The 26,532-nt window shown below is 40.3% G+C and overlaps 1 pseudogene; it reads left to right on the forward strand.

Moving 5' to 3' along the window:
- The window catches only part of LOC142442443 (sperm-associated antigen 5 pseudogene), a 47,007-nt pseudogene extending 20,728 nt beyond the window's left edge, over positions 1-26,279 (forward strand).
- The last annotated feature ends 253 nt before the right edge of the window (positions 26,280-26,532 follow it).

The raw sequence follows: 26,532 nt of genomic DNA on the forward strand, positions 1-26,532 counted from the left end.
TTGTCAGCCTTTGATACTCAGCCTATTTTTGTCTGTAATGTTGAGATGTGTCTCCTGTTAGCAGCAGATCGAGGGGTTGTGTTTTCCAAATCAGTCTATTAGTCTTTGTCTCTTAAGGCATGAGTTCAAGCCATTAATGTTCAGGGTTATTACATCTATCCGTGGACAGTGTTGTCATTTTATACCTCTTGTGTTGGGTGGTTTCCTACTTCCATTTCTTTTCCGTGAGTTGTGCAGATGTGTGTTTGTGGTTCATTCTTGCCTTCTTTTCATTGTTGACCCAGTGTTATCTTGAGAGATGATTTCCTTTTTGTGGTCTCCGACTAGAGTTGTTCTGTGTGGAGTTCTCATATATGTGCTTGGTGAGTGTTGTTCTTTTGCCCAAACTGGGTCAGAGAGGATCTATGGTAGTGCTGGGTTCCGTTTAGCATATTCTTTGGGACTTTCCTTGTCCGGGAGGAGTCTCACTTCTCCATCAATCTTGTTGGTAATTTGACTGGATAGAGTATTCTTGCGTTTGCATTATTTTTCTGCAATTTTCGGGAAAATGCTGCTCCACTGTCTCCTCTTCTTCATAATCTCTGCTGATTGGTCTGAGCATATTCTTATCTGCTTGCCTTTATATGTGGTTGACAGTTTCCCCCTAGCTGCTCTCATAATTTTCTCCTTTTCCTCATAGTTGGATAGTTTAACAATTATGTCTTGGTGACGTCTTCTGGGGACTCAATCTAGCTGACGTTCTCTCAGCCTCCAGGATAGTTGCCTGGTTTTCATTCATTAAGCTAGGAAATTTTTCCTCCAGGAATTCCATTACTATTTTGGATGTTAGTTTCTTTGATGTGCATTCCTCTGGCAAGCCAATAATTTTGATGTTGTTCCTTCTCATAGCGACAGTCATAGCTCTGAGGTTTTCTTCAGCTTCTCTGATGGACTCACTAGCCTTTTTCTCATGTTTATTAATTTCTGATTGAGAACCATCTAGATTACTGTTGTGGTTCTCTGCCTCCTCCATTCTCTGAGCGAAGTCCATGAGTTTGCTATTAGTTTTTGTTATCTAGCCCCTTAACTCCTGTATTTCCCTTTGGTGCATGGCTTTTATTTCCTCTATCATTTCATCCTTTTTCTGTAATGTTTTATCATGTCCTTTGTGGCTCCAAGCAGCATCCTGAAGATTTATTTCTGTGGAGGTCAACCTCTGCCTTTTCTATGACTGCTATTAGGTCCAGGTGGTCCTCTAGCATTGGATTTTATTTCTTTTTTCTTGTTGAAACTGTGGAAGCAGCTTGCTGTTTTTTGGTCGATTTATTGGAACTAGGTACCATTTTCCCCATTGTCTCAGAGCCCTGGGCTCTCTCTTTGGGAGGTTAGTGTTGGTGTTTCTGCTGGCTGCCTTTAATCAACTGCCTTGAGAGGTTGTATTTCACCTTTGTCCTGCTGGGGATTCTCTCTTACCTTGGCCTATGGTTTGTGCTCCAGCCACCTTCAGGTCTCCTTAGGGGCTGTTTGTAGCTGTGCTTGCTGTGGTCTGATAGAAAGTGTTGACCCAAGTGCATTTTTGACCCAAGTGCATATTTAGGGGATAGGTTGGGGATTTGGTGATCTGTTTCTGGCTAGGGGAACTTCCCTCAGGTAGGTGGGTGAGAGGGGGGCTGCCACTGGTGTGCAGATCCACCACTTGGAGCACAAAGGGTGAGGCGGAGTGAGCAGGGAGAAGGGAGAATGCAGTAGGCAAGTGCCAAAGGCTTGGGTCTCTATGCCACAGCTTCAGAAAATTCTGCCACTTGTGTTCACTGCCTGGCAGGCCTGAAGTAGTGTGGCAGGATGGGGATCTCTTTGTGTGTGTCTGTGCCTGCGTATATGTATGGGGGAGGAGGCCCATGGAGGGGACTGACTGGCGGATCTGCTATGAGTGCAGAGATGGGGTGGGCACCTCTGGCCTGAGACCTCTGAGTGTGGGGGCAGACCTGGTGGGTGGTTTTCACTGAACACAAAGGCAGGGGCACAGCCTCAGCCATCTGCCTGGTTGCCCTTTGGTGCTTGGTGCACCCTGGGAGGTGGGGGAGGGTCTGGCAGGCTGATTCACCTCGGGCACCCAGATGTGGCCGGAATCTCTGTGTTGGCTGACTGCAGGGACTGCGCAGAGCGCTGGGTCTGGGCAGCAGCCTCTGCTGTCTGCCTGGTTGTGCTATGGTGCCAGTGCATGTGCCTCCTGGGTGGCGGGGAAAGGATCTGGCCGGCTGGTTCACCAGGGCGCCCAGATGGGGCTTGGATATGCGGGGGTTATGCGGGCTGTAGCACCCACACAGACCCCGGGCACCCTGAGGCAGGGTGGAGGGTACTGGCTGTTGATTCTGCACAGGGTGCCAAGGCTGGGTGCAGCCTCCACTGTGTACCTGGCTGCCCTGTGGGGCTGGTCCAGGCAGAGCGGGCACCCCGAGCTCCACACAAGAGACCCTGGGTGTCCTCAGGGAGAACTGGCAATAGGGTGGGAGTCCACATCTGGTTGAGAGAAGTGCTCTGAATAGTCTTGGGAATCGACTGACAGACTTGATACCCCTCCTAGGCCCCCAAATTTCCCCACTCACTGGTGGATACCTATCTGTCAGTCATTTGCCCCCAACTTTCCCTTGGCACATTTTTAATGCAGTTTTTATGGTAAAATTAGATGCCTCAGGTTATCGATATTCAGGCCCCCTTATATTAGAGTATATATGGTATATGATATTATGAAGTCATATGTGAGAAAGTGTATAGCATAATGTCAGGTACATAGGTGTTCAATAGAATTCCTAACACCTGGGCAATAGAAGTGCTGTAATTTCAGGTAGTGAATATAGATAGCAATGATACATTAATTTGCTATATCTCTTCATTTACCACTTCTAGGCAATTCTGATTTTCTCCTGTTCCTTACAGCAGGAATTTCCTAAAATCCCCAGTTCTGGATCTTCCCTTAGGTGTCCAATGGCTGCCTGATTCCTCTACAACCCCACTGTTGTGACCCTCTGCAAGCATTGGGGTGACACCATCCTTTTCTCTAATCTAGCGACATAACAGATGGAGGAGATGGTTTGAATGATCAGAGTTGCTTTATGGCCCAGCATAGGGTCTTTTTCAGAATATGAGCTATTTTCATTGTAGAAGATAGTGTTTTGTTTTTGTTTTGTTTTACTGTTGGTTGGAGAGCTTTGAAAACATCTATGAAGTCGTGTTGTAGCAATTTCACAATACTGCTTGATATGATTGAACTATGGAATGATATGATATCTGTATTAACTCCCAATAAAATGGTTTGGAAAAATGAACGGGGGTTAAGGGTTATAAACTTGGTGGGGGGTGTCTTATAGAGTATTTAATACAGTGAAAAGATACAAATAGCTGACTCATATTTACTGGCAAGGCTGGGTAAGTGGAAGGAGAATTGGGGGGGTCAATGAACGAAGAAGAAATGGGTAGGCAAGGACAAAGTTATGGAATGGAGTCCTCTAAAGCAGAGACATCTCTGGTCTACAGATGTGAACAAAGCAGCTAATCTCAGAGACTATGAGCCAAAGGAGAACCTAGACTCAAAGACACAGCAAAGTTCAATCACCAATGCATATGTCAAATGTCTACCTCTAAATAAGGATTACGTGAAAAGGCAGACAGGCATTGAGGAATCACCTCACGTGCTACTCTCTTAAGAGGCCATTTTCTGACCACAATATGTATTACTCCTTTACTGGCATTCCTTTTTTTGCAACACTTTGTTTAGTTTTGATTTTGTCTTTGTTCATTTATTATAATTTTTTTATCTATAATTTTCTATACTAAAATGTAAATTCCCTGAGAGTAGAATTATGACATCTGTTTTCTTCTCTAATATGTCTAGCACCTTTGAACATCTAATAAGTACCGTGCACCAGTAAATTTTTTTCAAAAATTGTACAAATAAAACTCCATAATAAACAATTAAAAGACTAAGTCAGCCAGAGGTAGTAGATGCCCTTGAGAGAGTAATATTCTGCTGTTCTTTTCAGAAATAACTCCCGGGCAAATGAGTAACCATCTGGATAATACATTCAAATCTATTGTTCAGAAGGTAAAACATGGGAACAACACAATTTAGGATACTTAAATTGAGAGCAAAAAAATGTCTAAGTGAGGTTCAAACACTGAAGGGAACAGATTTGGTTGAAGACATCAGTGGTTTTCCAAGGATCATCTCAGAAGAGTAGTAGTTGTAATGTTGTGGGTTACAACTTGTTCTGCTAAGTGTATGGTAGCAGTTCAAAGCCACCATTGACTTTAATGGGAAAAATATGAAGCTTTCTACTCCTGTAAGAAGTTACAGTCTCTAAACATGCCAGTGGGAAGTTCTACCCTGCAGTTTAGGGTCACCCTGAGTCAGAGTCAACTCGATGGCAGTGAATGAGTGAGTAAGTGGGAAACAGTTCTAATTGAAAGTTATTTGAATCCCAATTCAAGACTATTAAATCAGGTAGAGGCCCGCAATGTGTGTTTTCACAAACTTTCCTGTGTGATAACAGTACACAACAGAGTTTGAGTTTGCACTACATGATCCTTAGAGACCCTTCCAGTGCTCAGGATCCATGATTCTGTAAGAAGCAGCAAGCAGAGGAACCAGCGTAGTTGTTAATAAAGAATTCCTGAAGCACGTATAAAGAAAAGGGAGCATGCAGAGAGAGAAGGGCAATAAGGAGAAGAATGACGGCTTAAGATGCAAACTGTTTAGATGTTTCCTTTATTTTGCTTGTTTTGAGTAGAAAACTATTTTCTTCAAAGAAATGCTCTAACAGGCTAATGTATCTCTCCTCCTGGGATCCCAGAGTCTTAATATAAACATAAATTCTCCAAGAAAACAGTGGACTATTATATTTTCCATATGCATTTCATAAAGAATCCCTAATTTGCTGTGCACTATTTAGGAAATGTAGTCCAACAATGGTTCGTGTTTTAGAGAGCTAGTGTCCAATAAACGGAATGGGCTGAAAAAATAGTGGTATAATCTAAAGTTTACATTTTGCTCATGACTAGCCATGTGTGCATATTCAAAGATTCTATTCCATCAGCAGGATATTTTTGTCCTAATATAACATGAGCTAGATATTTATGTTTCTAAGGGATTGCATACTTCACTAATTTTTATATGAACAGGTGTGCCAAGTAGCAGGGGATTATATGAGTAGCCTGCAAATATTCATATTTTTAACCTCAAATAAAGTGAAGACAAGCATTTCTTACCCCTTCAATTTCCAGTTTAAGTTTAAAGAAGCTTAAAGAGAGCATGGCTGTGATTCATGACTCAGTGCTAGCTATGAAATTGCATTTTAACTGAGGACATAAAAATACGCATATGAGTTACAGTGATAGTAAACAATGTTTCAATTAATTTACTTAAGCATTTTCAATTTTCATTTCACAGCCGAAGGTGCAATATGGAATTCTGAACACAAAAACATAGTGATCTGTATACATAATATTCATGAAGTTATAGAAAATGTTCACATTTGAATCACAAAAAGAACCATTCAAGCTATATAAGCACAGACACCGGGAGCTTCGTGGGTTCTATAAACTACACCAAGTGAATGTAATGAACACCTATTAATCAGAGTAATATTTTGTTCCATTTCCAATTAAGTCCCACAATGAATGTTTGTAAGGGAGAATGTGGATGCCTGAAGACAAGTCTATTATTTATTTAGATGTTATTTATTTATACCCTCAGTTACATGCAAAAATAATGGACTCTAACCACAATGTAAGTAATCAATAAAATAAAACTATTTTCAAAAGCACAGAAAAAAATTAGCCAGGCAATAAGTGGGAAGTCAGAGGAAAAGGGAAATAATTATAGAATAAAACCCAAGAGAACGCAAGTCACCACAACAAACAAAAGAGCTAGCTTTGAACTTCCTGGCGACTACAAGAATATCTATGTATAATGAGTTACAAAGCTTTCATTAATGATTGAAAAGGAGCCTTACAAAAGATACAGAAAGACAAAGGTTATCTTAACTTTAGAGTCAGAAAAACAAAACACACCATAGTTGTGAAATAAGAAATATTAAATACATTTATGTATAATATTCTTAATTTCAATTTTATTAAAAATTGGGAGAGCTACGGAAAACCATATTTCCATAACTCCAATAAAGTGAATCAGAATTTTGTATTGTTCTACACCAACTACCTTAGCATATACTAATCAGAGACCTGGGAAAGTATAAGAATACTAAACTAAAGTGTCAACTGAATTTCACACAGTGTCTGACTCTGTGAAAGATGATTCCATTCAGAGATGCTATCAAGCCATGGTATTTTCAATAGCCTAATACACATGTGAAAGGTGGATATTAAATAGGAAGCCCAAAGAAGAATCTGTGCATTTGTATTATGGTACTGGCAATAGGTAATAGATAGATGATAGATAGATAGATAGAGATAGAGATACACACACACACACACACACACATACACACACACAAAATATCATAGACTTCCAGAACAAACAAATCTGTCTTGGAGGAAGCACAGCTAGAATGCTTCTTAGAGGAAAGGATGGGGGGACATTATCTCGTGTACTTAGGGCATGTTGTCAAGAAAGGTCAGTCCCTGGGAAAGTCATCCTGCTTGGAAAAGCAGAGGGGCCCCATAAAAGAGGAAGGCCCTAGACAAGATGGGTGTGCACAGTGGCTACAACATAGTCACCATCGGCTCAATCATAGCAATAATTGAGAAGGTGGTGCAGGACCCAGTAGTTGTACATGTTGTAGAGAGGATTGCTGTTGATGTGGGACCAACTGGATAGTGTTAAAAATAATCACAAAAACCAAATATTCGAGGAGTCCTTGGGTGGTACAAATGGTTAACAAGAACAACTACCAACTGATAAGTCGTGTACTATAGATGTATGTCACTGACATCTTTCCTATATAAATATATCTACACAAAAGAAATGGTGATTTCAGGGAAAAAATTAGATTTCAGGGAAAAATTAGGTATAATTTGAAGGTATCAAACTAAAACGTAGTTAATCTCTTTTAAAAATGCACTTCATGAATAAAGGCTCTTACTCTCAGACACGAGGAAATTATCCTTCGATTTTGTTTCCCCAACCCTAACAATGAACTAAGGTTAATAATTGAACTGTTAACCTCAAGATTGGTGGTTCAAGCCCACTGTTTGCTCCATAGGAGAAAGATGAAGCTCTCAGAAAGGTCTCAGAAATCCATAGGATCACTATGCGTTGAAATTGGCCAGTTAGCCGTGGGTTTGGCTTCAGTTTGGGAACAATAAGGTAAATGCCCAGCAAATCTTTTGATAATAAATATCATTCAGGATTTGGGGAAACAGGTTATGGGGAAGCAGGGGGAAAGTTCGTTTATTGATTCATATATTGCCCAGCTCCCATGTGCCATGTATTGTGCTAGTTTTGAGGCTACAATAATGGGTTAGGCAGCCCTAGTCTTTGTCCTTGTGATGACTGACCACAAACCATTATGCAAATTAAGATCCTAGCTCTAAATGTGATGGTTTCTCAAGAGAAAAATGAAGAATCTCAAAGGGGGAAATAGGAATAGACCTTAATGGGAGGTTTCCAGGAAAATTTAGACTGTATCTCTATTTTCCTATGTTACTGCATTCTAGGGGAGGAGAGCATGTGGCTTTGAAATAGAATTACTGTCTCTCAAGAGAGCAAAAACTTCTAGAAATTAGTATCTTATGGGAAACACGCTCAGTGAAGCCAGTTCATTATCTGGTGACAGATATGGTATGGTCTTAGACTGGTCACTCTGGTGTGCATCAAGGTGCAGGGTACAGTCCCTGCACTTAATAATTTCAAAATCTAGTTATAAAATACATTTCAGGTCAAATCTAAAGTAAAGATTGGTAACTGCATAAAAGAGAGATCACACACCCACTCATAAAGTTCAGAAGATGAAAAGTGCCTCCCGAGGGAAGGATCAGAGAGCTTTATGAAGGGTGACATTTTTCAGGGGCACTGAAGAATGCATATGCAGAATGCTGACAGGAGGAATCAAAAGAAGGGTACTTCCGTTGACAGCAAAGCAAAAGCAATTGGGAGAACATGAGAAGTTGGAAGTAGTTCAGTAGTTGTCAATGCAGGACACATGTTAAGTTAATAGGGAGTAGAAGATAGGCCAGTGGGTTACTGTCAGTTCAGAAACTATTAGATGCCAGACTAAAAAGTCTGCTCTTCATCCAGGAGGGCATGGGGACCCACTGGAGACTTTTGATCAGGGGAGTGACATGATACAAAAGGAACACTAAGAACCTTAAAATCTGTAGGGTGATTTTGAGAGATGAGAGACGAAAGGCAGTCGAGCCAGCTGGTAGTCCAGACAAGAGGTAATGAGGGCCTGAACTATGGCAGTGGGGATGGAAATGAGAAATTAGTAAGAAATGATGAGCCCCGAGCCCATTAGGAATCACCTGCAGTAACCGATGTGATCACAGCAGCAACCTCACCTCCATTAACTCCACTGCATAGTTTCCAGGAGAATAGCTCCTGAAGCAAGCACACACTTATTCGGTCACCATCGTATGAATGGCCTGAACTGCATTGGAGGACCCCACATGCACTCTCAAAGCACACAACCTTTGACTGGAAAAATGATCACCACTGACTACACCAAGAAACTGGCTCCATTTCTTCCATGTGCCCTTTTCAACAACCTTCAAGTTACTGAGATGCTTTCTTTCTTCCTCTTTCTACTTCATTTTAAAGGAAATTCACTTTTTTTTTAAAAAAAGAAATTTTTCTAGGTCCTTAGTAGGAAAGGAAAATGAATTACATATTCAAATAATAACCAAAAAACCTGTGTCCCAGAAATTTGAGGCATCTTGAGTCAAAAGATGCCTCTAAGAACTTTATCATTGATGATAAATAATATTAATATTCAAGCCAAATTGATATTTATTTTGAAAGTTATAACTCCATTTACTAGTCAAGAGGTCATCAGGCCACATTGTCCTCATCTAAAACTGGAATTAAAAATTCTATTGTCATTATGTAGGTTTTCTTGAGGATTATATCAAATAGCCACATAAATAAATTAGCATTTGCCCTGAGCTAAAATGAACAAAAGTTCCACCAAGTAAACTGTATCTAAAAGAGCTTTGTCCCAAGATGATGCGTTAAACCATCATTCCACAAACTAACAGAAATGCTGAAGGCCCATACTTTGTTTTGATATTAAATTTAGTGAGAGCTCACATGCCAGCCACTTCACATGAGATTGCTTGCTGAGAGGTGACATGCATGTGCGTGTGCACACACACACACATAAATATATACATGTATATTTATATTTAATATGCATATATAAATTATATATATTACAGAACATTTGACACTTTTTCTATAACAATGCTCTTAAACGTGAGAACATAAAATCAAACAACCCCTATACCCAAAGGAGTTTCTACACCGTGGTCCCTGATGTACATTTTCTCAAAAGCAATCTAACAAATGTGGGGAATGCTGAATTTCCTATTCCTCTCCCTTTAGAGATTCACAATGCATCTCAGCATTTTAAGGGTTCTTAAAAATTTCAATAAAAGAAACATGTTAAAGTATTTTAGCCAGTTTTTTTCTCTTAAGTTACAGAATTTTTAACATTAGACATGACAATTACCATGCTAATGAATGTTAAACTCATCTAGATTTTAATTAACGCAATAAGAACTCTAAAATTACTATAAATAAACTACTTATAAATTGTTAAATAGACTAAAGGCAACTATTTACATTTTAAATACCATTTGCTTTTCATCTTTTAAGGTATAGCTATTTCTAAAATATTGAAACAAGTTATTATTGGGGCCAGCATTTAATTTAAAATTTAATACAATTAATATCTTGTAATATTAACATGCAAACTGCAGGATAAAGCTATTTTAATAGGTGTCTTGGATTCTCAGTAGAGCCATTCTGGGAAGGTTTCAATTTACTATTTGTCTCTATTTATTTGAAAAAGTATTTATACTTACTGTGAACCCAAGCATTTGGCATTTCAGAGTACCCATAAAGAGATGCTAAGAACTTTTAGTCATAACACAACTGCATAGGATTAAAACTTCATCATTAAAGGGGTATCAAACGGCCATTTCCTAAAGTATGCTAACTTTGATCTTTTCTTGATCCCGGAGAAGACAAATATAGAACAATTTCTCATTCCAGAAGTACTAAGCACATGGTTAAGGATGCACATGCTAAGAATTCACACTTGTGAGTTTCTACCCAACTTTCCCCAAATTTTTTTCTCCTCATAGAAGTATATTCAGACTGGTTCTTAGATTCAAGGATATGAAACCTTGTATGATATACTTTGGATAGTTTATCTGAAGAGACTAGTGCTAGAAAAGGGAATCGTGACCTTCTTAATTAGAAGGTCAATGAAAAAGAGAATGACCCTCAATGAAATGGATGGGCACATTGGCTATAACAATGGGCTCAAGCATACAATAACTCAGAGGAGGCTGCAGGATCAAGATATGTCTTGTTCTGGTGCGCCATGAGTCGCAAATTACTTAAAGGTACCTAACAGTATGTGGCTGTATAGATGTGTACCTTTGAATATTTTAGCCTCTTCTTGTTGCCAATGTTTATTGAAGAACCATTACTTCTTAGTGGTGTTCAACTGTATGCAGTAGCTTTTCTAATCTTTCTCTCAGCCAGACTCCCAACACACCATCTTTATCCCATGATGCACCCTATCCATGTCATTGCTGTGTAGAATAAAAATCATAAGCATGTTTCTTCTTTATAAACTCAGAAGGAATAGTCTATGCAGACATGGCAGCTGACAAGACACATGGAGCTACTCTAGTGCCCTGAGCTGGAGGAGCCACGTGGAGACCCCTGCCACCACGGAGATGCTTCTACCACTGATGGATCCACAAGACTTTCCACCAACTGGCCTGTGATCATCCTGAATTCAGCGTCATTATTTGTGCTGTGTGAGTCTGAAGAGGAATTTGTAGGTTGGTATTGGACATATGGGCTAATATTGGACTTATGGACTTGATCTGGACTGGACTGGACTGGGATATTTTCTCATTATTCAATTGCTCTTATATATGAAGCTCTTTCTTATGCACATATGAGTGTCTATGAATTTGTTTCTCTAGTCCACCCAGACTAACCCAGAGGGTGAGGAAAGCAGGTGGATTGGAGACCGGAAATCTAAAAAGGGGAGCGGGTGATGGCATGTCATAGTGATTGCAATTGAAGAGTTGAAACAAAACGTGTATGAATTTTTGAATTAAAAATTGATTATCTTTCTATAAATCCACAATAAACATTTAAAAATAAACAAAAATAGAAATAAAATTTCAATAACAAAAAGAAATCCAATGACACTGCATTAGGCAAATCTGTTGCCCAAGGTCTCTTTAATCTGACAGAGGAGAACTGTCGCTCTGCAGGCTGCACTGCACCTGATCCACGCTGTAGGATTCCTACTCACCTCATGTGCATGTGAAGCCTGGATCACAAATAGCTAAGACAGAAGCAGCGTTGATGGATTTGATTTACAGTGTGGGCAAAGAATGTTCAAACAATCATGGGCTGCCAGAATATCATCCATCAGTCTTGGAAGACATACAGCCAGAATGCTCTTTGGAAGACAGAATCGCAAGACTTTGCCTCAAGTACTTTGGGCATGTTATCAGGGGAGAACAATTGCTGGAGAAAGTCATTATGTTTCATAATGACAAAGGACAAGGTCAACCAAAAAAAGGAAGGCCTTCAATGTGATGGAGGGGCCGAGTGGCTGTAACATGAGCTCTGTAACAATGGTGGGGATGGCACAGCATCGGAGGGGTTCCATTCTCTCGCACTTCTTGGGTCACCGTGAATCAGAGTCAGTTGAATGGCACCTAACAATAAGCACTTTGCAGAGATAGATGTATTGATACAAAGTGGCAAAAAATAATGAAGGCTTCTACATTCTTTCATATCTGATACCATCCTGTTTTTCTTATAGAATCTACTTTTATAATCATGTTTACAAACTCTGAGATTTCCAGAAATTAAAAGCTTTCTCCATCCAAGCAGAAATAGGACGGAGTTAAAACACTTTCCCGACACACTGTAGGCTCACCAGAGTTCAACAGAAAAGCTGTTAAGAAAACCCATTCAGTGGTAATAGTCTTCCGAGAGGATGTTCAAAAGATAAAATGATGACCCCAAGTTGAACTGAAATCCAGGGAGGCCTCTGCTCATAATTACAGTTCTCAAACCATTTCAATTTAAGGACATTTCAGGGGCTTCTTACAGGTGAACTATTTGTCAAATTGCTACTATAACGTGTGTCATAATGTGTATTTTGGATGCTCATCCCACACCTTGCAGATAAAATACATTTTGAATATACAGCTTCTGAACCTGATAAATAACTGTCATTTTCTTGTGTAGTTTAGAATGTCATATTCATATCTTAATTGATAATAGAGTGAAAACGACATTCCAACTGCATCCCGCCTTACACAAAAGTTCACAGACGAGCCTGGCAGTAATAAAACCAAACTGCGTTATGTGTGTATCTAGAAACTGACTATACTGTTATGCAAACAGAGTCCTGGAGGAAGTTGAAGCTCACAAGTTAAGTTAAACAGCCTGGACTTGTCTCTGGTCTCCACTCCGGTCACTTTTCGGCCTTTTCTCTTGCTTCAGTTCCCTTATTGGCAAAGGAGATGAGGTGAACAGTTTTCAAAACTCATCTTTCCAAACTGCTGCTAGAGTTATAGAGAGGTGGTGTAATGTAGTGAGAGAACCCAGACTCTGAATTCAGAAATCTATTTATGACTCGACATGCTGTGTACACTTGGGTTGCTGGCACAGTAACCTAGAAACTCAATTTTCTCACATCCGTAACATGAAGGTTCTTTCAATGTCGGGCCATAGAATTGATCTACAAGTGGAGTATTGTCCGCATGGAAAGAAAACAGTTTTATAAATAGTGTATTTTAATATAAACATTAGTTTATTGCCTACATGAGCACTATTTCAGGGATGATGTTTGTAGATATTATAGATCCTTTGAATTTTCTAGGAAATAATTACAAAGAAATACTTATGATACCAATATTGTCAGAATATTAGAGGGATTTTCAATCATTTTAAGAGCAATAGAGTTAGAGTGAAGATACACACTGTGTATGGCTTATTTATGTATAACCATCTACAACATAGCAAACCTATTATCCTGAAGAAAAACTATTCCTTACATTTCTGACCTTCCCTTAGGTTTAGAGCCAGAGGAACTTTCCCAGCCCAGTATTGGGGAGCTTTGCTTATATGCAGTGAGGCCAGCTTTGGAGGCAGCTTTCAATGACCATTGAGCCAATTCTGACTCATGGCAATCCCATGTGCTTCAGGGAAGAACATGTTCTACAGAGCTGATAATGGTTACGATCTTAATCGATACAGATATTTTCCCCGGGTGCCTCTGGTTGTATTAGAACTGTTACTTTTTTGGTTAGTATTCTAGTGATGAATTGTTTATGCTACCTGGGGACTATGTGTGAGCTAGCTAGGGGATAGTTGTCTGCTTTCTACTTTCAATCACCCTAATCCATAGCTCTTACACATACCTTAGTGTGTTAATACTACAAGAAGTTAGAAGAAAAGAAAAATAAATAAATGATATCTTGAAGTCACATAAAGACCACAATGACTAGGAGAACTGCCATTCTGGTTGATCTGTTCTAGGTAAAATGCATGGATTGTAGTAAGCCCAACAGCAGGGGTTAAAACCAATTTAAATCACTAGTTCTACAAGAGTAAATTGATGCAAAGAAATAAAAAGACAGCAAACTATTAAAAGCAGTTCTTTTATACCAGATCATGGTAAGATCATGCTTGATAGGCAAGTATGGAGTGTTTTATCATTATACTTCAGCATTCAATGTGATTTTTGTTTTGTCATTACTCATTGGATTTTATAGTTTGATAGATCTAAATACTGGCTTCTTATTAAATCTATTTTATTTTACACTTTGTGTTCTGTCATAAAATAAAAGTTGCTTCCCCTCCTACCTACAGCTTCCACATCATTCAGACACATTTCATGTTAAGACTCATCTGTGGCAAGTTGGAGTTCACGGTACTCTGCTGTGATTCACTACATTCTATGTACAGACTTATAGTACTTTTGTCCATCACGTCTGAAGAATCTGTGCAGCACTGTCACCTGTACTGCAATTAGTAAAATTTTCTGAGGGCAGAAATTTTCTATTAGTCTCCTTTGAGCCCAGCAAAAGAAGGAAAAACAGAAAGGAAGGAAGGAAGGAAGGAGAAAGGAAAGGAAAGGAAAGGAAAGGAAAGGAAGGAAGGAAGGAAGGAAGGAAGGAAGGATGGAAGGAAGGAAGGAAGGAGAAAGGAAAGGAAGGAAGGAAGGAAGGAAGGAAGGAAGGAAGGAAGGAGAAAGGAAAGGAAAGGAAAGGAAGGAAGGAAGGAAGGAGAAAGGAAAGGAAAGGAAAGGAAGGAAGGAAGGAAGGAAGGATAGAAGGAAGGAAGGAAGGAGAAAGGAAAGGAAAGGAAAGGAAGGAAGGAAGGAGAAAGGAAAGGAAAGGAAAGGAAAGGAAGGAAGGAAGGAAGGAAGGATGGAAGAAAGGAAGGATGGAAGGAAGGAAGAAAGGAGAAAGGAAAAGAAAGGAAGGAGAGGAGAGGAAAAGAAAAGGAGGGAACAGGATAGGAGGAGAGAAAGTGTGGCTGTCGTTGCCATCAAATAAGTTCAGATTCATAGTAAACTTATGCACAACAGAGCTACATATTGCCTGGTCCGATGCTATCCTCCCAATTTATTGTTATGTTTGAATCCATTGTTATAACCACAGTGTCAATCCATCTCTTCCAAAGTCTTCCTCTTTTTCACCGTGCTTCTACTTTACTGAGCATCATGTCCTTTTCCAGGGACTAGTCTTTCCTGGTAACATATCCAAAGCACATAAGACAAAATCTTGCCATCCTCAGTTCTAAGAAATATTATGGCTATACATCTTCCAAAAGAGATGTTTGTTCTTTTGGTAATCCATGGCACCTTTAACATTCTTCATGAGCACCATAATCCCAATATACCAATTTTCTTCATCTACTTCCTCATTCAATATACAACTTTCACATACATATAAAAAGGCCATGGCTTGGTTCAGGTACACTTTAGTCCTCAAACCTTTAAGGAGGTCTTGTGAAGCAGATTTGCCCAATGCAATGTGTCATGTGACTTCTTAAGTGATGCTTCAAGTAGTATTGATTGTGGATCCAAACAACTCCAATCTTTTCTCTATTATGATGTTAGCTATTGGTCCAGTTTTGAGGGCTTTTTCCACTGCTGTTGCTGTTAATTTGTATTTAATCTTGCTGCAATATGTGATCTCAATCAGAAAGTGCTTTAAGTCTTCATTACTTTTCAGCAAGCAAGGTTATGCCACCTGAATATTGTTAGTTGTTAAAAACAGTCCTTAATGAGTATGTAGTTGCTCAACTGAAATGTAGCCAAGAGGAATTACTAAAATCCAAATAAAAGTCGGACATAAGAGTGGGACAATAGGAAAGTAAAAGGAAATAGAGGAAAGATCTCAGAGGCAAAGGACCCTTATAGCTGTCTAAATACTGGCGCATATAGATATAGATAGATAGATATAGGTATAGATATAGGTAGAGGTAGAGGAAGAGATAGAGATAGAAATAAATATGTGTGCATATATTTGTATGTTAAGTATTAAGAAGCAGACAGACATTGTTCCTCTACTCAAGTCCTCCCTAAAAGTAAGAACACTTTGTTATAATAACTGAGCATTCTGTGATGCTCACCTTCCTGACAGGATCTCTAAAGACAAAATGGGTGCATAAGCAAATGTGGTGAAGAAAGCTGATGGTGCCCGGCTATCAAAAGATATAGCATCTGGGGTTTGAAAGGCTTAAAGATAAACAAGCGGCCATCTAGCTGAGAAGCAAAAAAAAAGCACATCAGCCTGTGCGGTGCAATATAACACGGAAGAAACAAACAACTTTCCACTAGTACTTTAATGCTTCCTCTCCCCCACTCCACAATCATGACCCCTTACAAATTCTACCTTACAAATCCAGCTAAACCAGAGCATGTACAGTGGTACAGATAAAAGCTTGCAACACAGAAAATCCAGGACATATAAACCCCTCAGGGCCAACAATGAGAATAGTGATACAAAGAGTGTAAGGGGTAAGGTGGAGGAAGAAAGGGGGAACTGATCACATTGATGGGCATATAACCACCTCTAGGAGGGCAAACAACAGAAAAGTGGGTAAAAGGAGACAGCAGTCAATATAAGACATAGAAAAAACTAATTTATAAATTTTCAAGGGTTCATGAGGGAGGACGTTGTGGGGGGAGGGGAATGAACTGATACCAAGGGCTCAAGTAGAAAGAAAATGTTTTGAAAATAATGATGGCAACAAATGTACAAATGTGCTTGACACAATGGATATATGTATGTATTGTGAAAAGAGCTATAAGAGCTCTTTTAATCATTTATTACATGATTAAAAACAAAAATGAAACAACAAAAACCTTCCTCAAATCCTGATACAAAATTCTTCCTCGTATAATTGTTAGTCTAGCTGGGTACATGAGAGAAACAAAGCTACAGACACTCATGTATAAGAGAGAGTTTCATAAAAAGTTAAGTGCACATCAAGAAAACATCCCACTTGAGCGCTGTCCAAGCCCACAAGTCCAACATTAGCCCATATGTCTGGCACCAATCCACAAAGTCCTCCTCCATTTCACAGAACACACTCAATGACGCCGACTGCAGGAAGAAAGCCGAATGAGTGTGTAAGCATCTCAGCGCTGGCAGGGGTCTCCACACGGCTACTCCAACACCAAGGGCTGCATCAGGGTAGGTCCATGTGCCTTCTCCTTGGGGATGTCTGGTAGGAAGTGAGCCTTGCCAGCTGAATCAGGAATTGGCTAAGGGAGCTGCACCCTGGTCTGACCATCACAAAGCAACAGAATTGAGAACTAGAAAGGTAAGTCTCGCTGAGCCATTTATCCCTCCACCTTCCAATTAACCCCACATGTATTTATTGGCCAGATTGGTACAATAAACTAACTACCTCATCTAGTTTTTGGATAATTTACTCAGCATACAGATTGAATAAATATGGTGAGAAGATACAACCCTGACAAACACCTTTTCTGAAAGAAGAGAGAAGAGAAAGGAGAATGGAGGGATGTGGAAAGGAGGAGAGGGGATACAGAGACGTGGAGGAGTGGGGGAGGGGGAAAGAAAAGCAATTGCTATTAGGTAAATTCGTGGTAACCCCAGGTATTATACAGTAGCATGGCACTACATAGAGTTTTCAAGGTTGTAGCCTTTTAGAAGCATATCCCATCCTTGCTTTGGAAGTGCATTTGTGTGAGTATAAACTACCAACCATTTGGTTACGTAGTGGAGTGTTTGACTCTTTGTACCACCCAGAGCATGCAGTATCAAAGACAGGTCTTAGCCTATTGCTCTCCTAGAGACGCAGCCCTGATTATTTCAGGATGTGGTCGAATGATAAGATGCAAGGCTAGACACAGGTGGATTGGTACACACTTTCCAGAGCCAGTGGGGGGAGGCATTCGAAACTATGTTATTTGATTGTCAGGCACATGGTCCAGTGTTAATTTATCAAACAGAGTTTGGGCATTGAAATTCTGAAAGCCAGTCACAGGAAAACAGATGGGAAAAACTTCAGAACATAGCCAGTGGATTATATCAGAGGAGTAAATGTAAAACCTGGACCACTTTCTCCTTGAGGAGTCTGATAATCAGGAGACTTGAAAGAAAGCTGCTAAGATTTTTCAGTCCCAGAGGGCAGGAAGGGCCGTCAAAGGTACAAATAATGATCAAGCAATTATGAGAGTACCTGTGTGTGCAGTAACTTATTTAAGCCCCGCAACATCTCTACTGAAGCCAAGACAAGAACTCTGTGGCTTAATAGGATCACAGACATAAATGAAAAGGCACCCACAACCAGCCCAAACTAATCTTCTGTCACCTCAGACAATAAAGCCATCCAGTCCATAACACCCGAAAAGTGCTTTATAGTAGATCCTACACCGTAGAAGACATTAAAACCGTTGCAATCAGTCCTACAAATGATTAAGCGCAGAGTTTGCAATGCTTTGCAGATTATTCATAGATGACTTTTGTATGCAGTCTCAAAGTATGTGAATAAATGGCTAAGTTTAAATGTATATACAATATTTACAGTACCTCAAACTGCCTAAATTGTGTTGGTAATAAACATCTGAATTTATTAAAGAGTCATAAGGGAAAAAAATAAATGTTAAATATTCAGAACAAGAAGTAGTTTTATCCAGGGGAATATATTATAGGCAGATGGAAGTGAATATGCAAAATAGTTCCTGTTAAATAAATGCTCCAGATAAATTCTCAAGTTACAACATGTTTGCCATCCTATATAATTTTCACTATTTTTAAAAGTCTGTTACAAGAGAGGAATTTTTAAAAATTAACTTATGTTATTAATGAGTCTGATTTGACCCAATGAAAATGAATTTGGAATACTTTGTAGCAATACTGGATAGGAAAAAAACAACAACAAAAAATTAACTTCTGGCAGTGTAGGATTAGAGGTAGAATAATTATTTTTTTACAGGACTATGATAGGATGACAGATGCATAAGAGAAAGTTCTTAAATATGTTGGAGATGAAGCCCATTAAGCTCCCAAACCCTGTGATATCTGTCCCATCATTCAGTCTAGGATTCAATATTGGAAAGGATTCAGTACTTGAAAAATACATTAGTTGGTGTCCTAACATTATAGCCTCACTTCTGGAATGCCCTATTGAATTTAGGAGTGCAATTTCAGGACAGGTGGGGGTAAGATTTCAAGATTGGGAAGGAATACATGTATAGGGGTTAAACATAAGATCCACTTATTTAACTTACTTGACTCCCAGCTTGATTACTTTTAAATATAAGACGTTCAGCCACTTGCTATAGCTCTGTACTTCTTTTTCATAATCTATAAAATAGAAATAATAATACCACCTACCTCATAAGATTTCTGGGACCCAAAAATTGTGCAATAGCTATCCAAGGATGACACATAGTAAATGCATGACTCAATTTGGGGACCAACATCTGAAATAATCAAACTAACATCTGAAATAATCAAACTGTTGAACTTTCACACAAATATGCTTCTTGCTGCAAGAATGGGTAGCTTCTCAGAATTTTGATTCCCTGAATATGCCATTAAGACGTTTCCTTGGCTAAATACTAACCAAATCACCAAATAATTCCAAATGTTCTAATCTTTAGTTGGAAAAGCAAATCAATGTGTACCACACTTAAGAGAAACAAGTCCAAACAATTAAATTCATCTACTTGCAAATAATTCAGCAATAACTGATTAGGGAAAAAATATACTAGAAAAAAATCCCATACTTTAAATAGTTATATTTTACTAAAATAGAAGAAGTGGTGAGTAACCTATTTGAAGTTTAATTAATAAGCAAATACTCTTGAAAATACATCTGAAAATTTTATCATTCACTGAAATTATTTGAAAATATGAATAATTTAAGGTTAAGATAAGTCTTGGATGTCATCGAGTCCAAAGCACTCATGTCTCACAAGAGGAAACTGATGCTATAGATTGTTAATCACAGAACAACTAGAATCACATCCCCAACTACTGTGCCATCTTTCATTCCAAGCCATCCCACTGGCAAAACAAACAAGCAAAAACAACGATGACAACAACAACAACAAAAATCATGGCCATAATAATTCCAACTCATTTAGATCCTATGTAGCATTTTCATGATTCTAAATCAATATAGCAGTAAATAACCTCAAATTTCTCCCCAGAAGTGGCTGATGGATTTGAACCAACAATCAAATTTAATAGCACAATGCCTAACTGAAATTACCCCAAGATTCCTCATTATATTGATAGTGGGCTGCATATATGAGTATAGACTTGAGGGGGATCATATCTTTTGGTAATTAATATTAATTTATCAATTGCTATTTGGGTTGTCGATTAGGTATTGGGTTTCTAATTTCAGGGTTGGCAAATCCAACTCACAGTCCACTTCAAGGAAGAAATATGAGGCTGAATACTGCCATAAAAAATGTATAGTCTCAGAAACCCTACTTAGAGTTGTTATGTATTAACATCAAGTACACAGTAGTGGGTTTGGTTTAGTGAGAGTCAATAGGAAAATCCATTCTTATGATGTAGCCCTGCTCAGTTCTCACCTTACGGAAGTGACGACTGAAGACAGGGGCGATATAGCAAAATGCGGTGCAAAAGTACGTTGTGCCCTGCTCTCAGGAAGAGCAGTGTGTGGGGTCGTAACCACTTGTCTTAACATAAGCAGCCACCTAAGTGAGGTTTCACCTATGTCCACAGAGACAGATCACACTAGCCTGTATGCTCCAAGGGTTGAAAAATAATCTCAGTGAAGGAAATTTAACATATTATTATTTGGTTTCTCTTTTGACACATTTTAATCTCGTCTAGTTTTTAGAAGAAATGGTACAGGAGAGGGACAGAGTGAAGGAGGAAGACCCTTGACAGATGAATGGACACTGTGGCTGCAACAAAGGGCAGAACCATCAGAAGGCCTGGGAGGAAGATGTAGCAGCAGGCGGTCTCACACTCTGCTGTGCACAGACTCACTGAGTCCCAAGCAACTCGGTGGCACCTAACAACACAAGTCTCTATTGTCTTCTGCTTTCACTTGGATTAAGATTTTCTGTGCTTTATGTTGTTGTCTTTGTTGGGTGGGGGGATTGTATGATTTTAATACATAAAACTCAAAATAGGTAAATCTATAGACACAGTAACTACATTTATAGTTCCTAAGAGTTATGGCAGGGAGGTGGGATGGGAAGTGGGGCACCAATAATAAAAGGTGCAAGAACGAAAACCATGCTCGAAAAATTTATTGTGATGATGTTTTTACAACTTTTAAAACAGATTTAAAGCATTGGATTATAAATTACATGAAATAAATGTCATTAGAACTGTTAGAGAGGAAGGAGGAGAAGGAGAAGGAGGAGGAGGGGATGGGGAAGGGGGAGGGGAAGGAAAAGAGGAAGAAGTCCTGAAGGAGGAGGAGGAAGAAGTCAGTGAGGAGAGTGGTAGGTTATTGATTTTCATGTCGTGGACCTGGTTTAATTCTCAAACATGGACTTGTTACACATTCATCACGGGGGAGGTTTGAGCATTGCTATGATATTTAAACTGGTTTCAGAGGAGCTTCTAGACAAGGTTGCACTCAGAAGGTCTGGCAATCTACTGGCACATATTGCTTAATGTAAATGCCATGTATGGATCACAATGACTTAACCCCTAACTGATCATGGGGATGGTATAGGGCCAGGTAGTCTTTTATCCATTTGAGCATAGAATCACCATCAGTTAAGGCCCTACTCCACAGCAACAATAATGGTAGTATTGAAAGTCAAGTGCCCATGAGTGTGTTGATTCAAAAGTAGTAAGAAACCATCCAAAAATAAGCCAGGTTGAATCATAAGACTCCCAAAGTGTCCATTGACTCCTAATTTAAGGCCCTTAAACAAGCAATCTATGAAGAGATTTTAGAATGCTTTTGTAGGTTATGTTTCCAAATGTGGTAATAGGAAACATTTCTCATTTGACTATGTTTAATATGACTTTGTCATTTCCCTACTCGACAAGTGGAGCCCAGCTTTCCTCTCCTTGAATATTGACTAACCCTGTTTTGAACTGTAAAATGTGGTATAAGGAATGTGAAACTTTTTGTTGTTGTTTTTATTGTATTTTTTATTATTAAAAGATCATTTTCTTGAGTACTCATAGCTCTTATAACGTCAATTAGATCAAGCATATTTGTACATCTGCTGCCATCATTATTTTCTAAACATTCACTTTCTGTTTAAGTCCTTGGTTTCAGATCCTCTTTTTTCCCTCTTGTAAACTATACATTATTATTATTATTTTCATATCTTACACCACGCACTGTCTCCCTTCCCCCCTCCAGTTTCTGTTGTTTGTCCCCCACTCACGGCAGGTGGTGATTATGTTTCAATTGTTGTAATCAGTATAAGGAATGTATAACTTTTTAAGATGGAACTCAAAAGGTTTTCACAGCTTGAACTTTACCGTTTATAAAGTTATTATTTTGTTTTAATTTGGACACCCAATCACCATACTTTGTGGAAGCAACAGACAGCCTCTGCTTGGCTCCTAGATGTTAGTCAACACCAAGTGGCAGCATGTAGAGAGTGATTTTTGTTAAATCTTTTTATTGGGGCTCATAAGGCTCTTATCACAATCTGTACATACATCAATTGAGCATGGCACCCTTATACATTCGTTGCACTCGTCATTCTCATAATTCACCTTCCACTTGGGTTCCTGGAATCAGCTCGGTTTCCCTTTTTTTTCCCCGTCCCCTTCCCTCCCCGATCCCACCCCTGGTCCCTTGATAGTTTATAAATAGTTATATCTTATCTTACACTCCCTGGCGTCTCCCCTCCCCCGCCTCCCCATTGCCCATCTCCCAGAGAGGAGGTTACACATAGATCTCTGAGATCGGTTCTCCCTTTCTACATGCCCTTCCCTCCTGGTGTCGCCACTCCCACCGCTGGTGTTGAGGGGTTCGTCTGTCCTAGATTCCCTGTGCCTCCAGATCCCCACTGCACCGCTGTACATCCTCTGGTATAACCAGGTCCACAAGGCAAGGTAGAATTGGGGTCATGATGATTGGGAGAGGAGGAAGCGTTCAGGAACTAGAGGAAGGTTTTTAGTTTCATTGTTGCTACACTGAGAGTGATTTTAAACTGTGCCACCATCACACCAGCCTCCTTAAGACCACCGAGACCACTCTAACTCGAGTCCAGTTTAAATGGTGCCGCTGTACTCCACCAGATTTAGCTTTCCAAGGCCTCCCATGTAGTTTCCAGGCAAGACTGGGTGCCTATGCTTTGGTCTCCCATTGCACATTGACGTTCCCAGATTGTTGTTATTTATGCCCTCTCGTCAACTCTGACTGTGGACAACTTTATACAAAACAGAACAAAATAATGCCCGGTCTAGTCATCTTTATCATCAGTGCACGGTTTTTGTCCATTCTTGTGACTACTGTGTAACTCCATCTCATGGAGGACTTTCATCATTCAATTGGTCTTTGGCTGTACCAAATATGGTAAGGAATCAATCTTCATTTCTCTAGATTCTTTAATGGGATGTTTCTAATGTGAGCAAGGTGAAATCTTGACATCCTAACTTTTAAGGAAAATAATGGTTTTATTTTTTCTAAGACATTTTTTCTCTTGGAAATTCATAGAATATTCATTATTTGGGGGCCAGCACCACAATAACAGTTTAGCTGACTCTAAAAATATAAGACACCTCCAAAAATGTGAAGATTCGAGAAAAATCTTTCTAGACAGTTAAAATAGTGTTTCCAAAGACCCTGGGGTTAAAAAGAACGTAATCTGTTCTAGTCGCTGAAATGAGGCAAAACAAGAAGCCCCGAGTTCTTCTGTGAAAGAATTGGGTTAATGGAAATGAATAAGCAGGGACCACATGACACAAGGCCATGTGGTTGGAAAAATAGGTCAGCTTTTAATGAGTGAAAAGAAACATAGGACGACCATCATGGCCACGGAATAATCTATGTAACATTTAGAAATATTAGACTTATGAAGGCTAAACTGGGGTGGAAAGGAGACTGGAGCTATACCGATGATAATGTATAGGCTTGGCAGAGGGTATGTCTACATATGTATTTACACATGCTGCAGATATAATAGAGCATAGCGAGGCAAAGTTATGAAAACTTCTTAGCCATAACTAAACACCTGAAGAGAGAAAGTCACTGGACCTGGGAACTCAGAACCATAGTCTCTAGGAACATCAAGGTCAATTAGCAGAGAACTGCAAAAGGGTTCTATATCCTACTTTGATAATAGAGACTATAATCTTAAAAGTTTGTGAATATCCACCTAAGGTAGAACTATTGGTCTCTTATGATCTGGGACATAAAATAAAGTGAAGAAACAAAAGACACATTTAAAAACGAGTCTGTTCTGGAGTTAGTGGGGGAAAATTAGTCCAAAGAACTAAGGGACCAAGTGAACGTCCACCTATACAACTTTGATACCAGAAGAACTAGATGGTCCCTGGCTACAACTACTGACTTCACTGAATGGGATCCTATTAGACGGTCCCAGATGGAGAGGAGACATGCAAAACCAAAGTCAATCATCAAAAAGACCACACTTACCAGTCAGGCAGAGATTGATGGAACTATGAAACTATGGCCATTTGTTACGCATCAAACCCAGACCTGAACTCCACGGTTATGTTTTCAAACAATGGAGATCTATAAAATGAACAATAACACTGGGGCTTTAAGAAAACAATCAACAGGCATCTGTGCCTGCGGCGGGGTGCCATGGAGCTCCTTTCGGTGTCGGAGATGTGGAGGTGAACTAACTGCACCTCAGTGCATCAGCTGCGCCCCAGGGGGGAGATCCATTTTGAGAACTCCTCTCTGAGAACTGAATCTGCAGCCCAGTACCTGCACCAACTCTGGTGAAGGGCATCTGGGGAGCCCTTCGCTGACCCCACTTTCATGCAAGCAGACGCTGCAGAAAAGCAGCACGTCATCTCCACAGGTTCTTGTCTGTACCAAGAGGACCGATTTCCCTTCAGAACTATTCCGCGCTCCCCCAACGTGGTTGGAAGCTTGTCAGCGTGGCTCGGATGAGCAGCTCCTAGACCAGATTCCTAATACCAGCTCTACTCCCAAAACATCTGAAGAAGCAGTACAGCCATTGGACAGCGATCTGGTTAAAACCAGGGTCCTTGGCCCCTCTCTAGTGGACCATCAGCAAGACATTCCCCTTGTGGCTCCTGTAGCTGCCATGACAGAGACAGACAGCATCTCTCTTGAGGAGCCTTGGAGGTCAGGAGACCTGGGGAGAAAGGGGATGGCGCCCTGTATGAAAGACCGCTTCAGATGTCGCTGCTCCCATGCCCGGGAAACCTACATTTCAGGCTCTCCCATGCCACCTTTTGGAGTGTTCACCAAATCCCTGTTCTGGGCAGCAACTGCACTGCGCCAAGGAGAGCCCGGGAGACAGTGGGACTGAGGCTGTGCCTGAGAGCATGCTTCCTTCTGAACGCAATGCCTTCTGACCCTGCTTGCTGGCCCCGCTTTCCCCTTCACCTGCTTGGGAAGCAGATTTCCCTGTCAATCCTGGGGAACAAACTGGTGAGCGCAGAGCAATAGAGGAACAAGACGTGAGCCTTCCAGCTCCCCCCAGGGATGGGGGAGGGGCTGACTTGAAGGATGCAGCACTTGTATCAGCTATGGACGGTCTTCTGCCCACATGTCCGATACCAGATCCAGGAGAAGCAACGTCTGAGGCAGCTCTAAGCCCAGCAGAAGACGCCGGCGTGGTTCTTGTCTCTGACCCAGGGCCCTGGATGGCCCCACTGACGGCTGGAAAAAGGTGTAAACACTTCGATCATGCTGGAAAATCTCTGCCAGAGCGTATGCCTCCCTTCTGTGCTTCAGGATGCTTCGATTGGCACCCCCAGCTTCTTGACGTGCTCATTGGGGACTTGGTTGAGTCCCGCACCAGAAGAGGAAAAGAGTATAAACACATCCCAGAAAGGCTTGGAGAGCCTTAAAGACAGAAGTTCTGAGACAGAGCACCTTCCATTGGGCCATCCTACAGATCAGACTGCCTTGTCTCGACTTGACCTGGAAGAGAGCTTGCTGAGCTCTCTTGTCATGTTGGAGGTCCTGTCCCGCCAGCTGCGGCACGGGAAGAGTCATCTGGCTGTCCCTCACCCAGGAACTCAGGAAAATAGCAGGCATGCTAACAACTCGCCCAGTGGGATGACTGAGAAGCCTCAGGAACGTCAGAATTGCCAAGCATTTGGACAAGCCCTGCAGCAGGCCAGCAATGTCATGACGTCATGGGTGCTGGTCTCCACAGAGGTGCTATCCTGGCTTTACCTGTCGCTGATGCACTTAGGAGAAGATACATTGGCTGTGAGTCAGGAGCTTCTGCATGCAGAAGCCTGGTCTCCTGCTGTTTTGATGTGTTGAAGAAATGTAGGCGAAGGTCCAGAGCCTCCAGGAAGAGAGGGAGCACATGTTGAGGAAAATCAAGAATTTCAGCCTTCAGTGGGTTACAACTCAATTTAAAGAAAATAAAAAATTCTCATAACTGGACAACAGGAACAAGCCCCAATATGAAAAAACACAGAAAATATTAAAAACCAAACCAATCACAAAGTGTATCAAAAAGGAGATCAAGTAACAAAGTTTTAACCATTCAAGTCAGAATTATCATTTTAATCTACTGTATTCATCTCGCCAATAGTGTGTCTGATAACCAGGTAATTCCTATCAATCAATTATGAGTAGAGAGAGAAATCACTGGAGCCTTATTGCCTGTGAATATCCAGGTAATGTATTTT

This window comes from Tenrec ecaudatus, chromosome 3, assembly GCF_050624435.1.
Source record: "Tenrec ecaudatus isolate mTenEca1 chromosome 3, mTenEca1.hap1, whole genome shotgun sequence".
NCBI classification, from domain to species: Eukaryota; Metazoa; Chordata; class Mammalia; order Afrosoricida; family Tenrecidae; genus Tenrec; species Tenrec ecaudatus.